The following is a 1,696-nucleotide window of genomic DNA, read 5'->3' as shown; positions in this document are numbered from 1 at the left end:
CCTGGCATGTACTGAAGAATCTTAAACGTGGCTGAGGGCCGATCACAGCGGTAGCGCAATGTTCTGCGGTGCTGGAAGCCATAGGGGAGCTCAGGGTTCAGTTCCCTGTTGATCTGTGCATGTCAGTGATCCCGACTGGCTGGCCAAGTCTGTGCGCTGCCGTAGAGACATGAGTGGGACTTTCTCATTATATCTGAGAGAAATAAGCTTTTTCTTGCCATCGTTTAACTGAACTCTGGACATCTGAGACTCCATCTTTATTACTGGAGTTGACGGTGAAATAAGTTAACATCACAAGTTTGCATCTAGCCTTTGTGGAGTACAGGAATTGTTTAGTCTTCTGATGATGAGTTTTTGTGGAAGAAGTATTTTAAAGTGGACAATGAACCGTACTGTATGTTCACTGAAATCTGTATCTATTTCTCCTCTATGTAAACATGTTCCAGGTAAATAAGTGTAATAAGATTTGAAATACATGTTTTTGTTGCCCTTTTAAGTTAATGAAATAAAAATTTTAAACTGAAACAAACAAACCAAACCGTAACATGCGGGTATCCAAAATCTCAAGAAGTTCAAGCAATTTAGAAGGAAATGTGGTGTGATCACACCCCATTGGGGAGATGCTTTCTCTCTCTCTCTCTCTCTCTGTCTCTCGGTCTCTCTGAGGCATGCACACACCCTCTGGCAGTCAACAAGAATAGCAGTAACAACAACAACAATAAAATTTTAAAAAAAGGAAAAAGTAGCTCTAAGCTTCTCTCCATGAGAAGCTCTAAGACCCCTCTCATTCAGTTATTTTCTTTTCAAGTTTATGCATTCCACCAGCGAGGTTGGGGGGTGTGGGGTACAGCACCCCTGACAGGATCTTAATGGCACTCTCTGCTCCAGCCGGCCCTGGATCATGGACACACGTGTTCCTCGCATGCCGTGAGAAGTCTCTGGATGTGAACCTGCGACCTTCCTGTGTGGGTCTGCCTTGAGGACTGCGCCACCATGTGACCATTCATTTCTTAGCTGAACCCCAAGATGAACCACAACGACATTTGACATTTTGGTTGAGCTCACATAATCACGGGTGATTCCAAGGTTGATCCCATTTCAAAAGCTAAGTCCACCCTGGTGCTTCGGGGAAGCCAGGAACCTCGGCGATGTTTCAGCTGGCAGGTGGTCGGATGGCTTCTGCTGTCGCCACTGGTACCCGTTAGTAGGGCAGTCTGTCCAGATGAAGTGGGAGTAAAAAGACAGAGTATTTGGGTGAGACCCGGAGGATCCAAGTTCAGGTTGACTTGCCATCATTTGGTTGCGTTAGCAGCTACTTTTGCCAACTTAGACAGAAAGCTGCAGCGTTTGAGGTTTCATTTTAGTCCATGCTTTCGTGATTCAGAAATAGCCACCAAGACGGCTGAGCGCGACCTTTCATACAGATGGTGTCTCGCTCCACTAGCGCCAACAGCACCGTCACACTCACCCTCGCATGCAGATGTTTGCATGCTTTTATGACACGGTGTCTTACCATGCAAAAGTAAATGCTGCAGTAAGGCTTTGCTGAAGGGAGCAGCACATCACATCATCTGTTCACATTACCTGTGAAGAGCCCAGCACTGCAGTTCCAGGAAATGAGAGACGTGTAAGGACAGCCCTCTACTATCCGCAAGTGAGTGTGCCTTCCCGGTAGCTCTGGAATAATGTATACACG

This window comes from Tupaia chinensis, unplaced genomic scaffold (assembly GCF_000334495.1).
Source record: "Tupaia chinensis unplaced genomic scaffold, TupChi_1.0 Scaffold000340_1, whole genome shotgun sequence".
NCBI lineage: Eukaryota > Metazoa > Chordata > Mammalia > Scandentia > Tupaiidae > Tupaia > Tupaia belangeri.
This window is presented reverse-complemented; position numbering follows the sequence as displayed.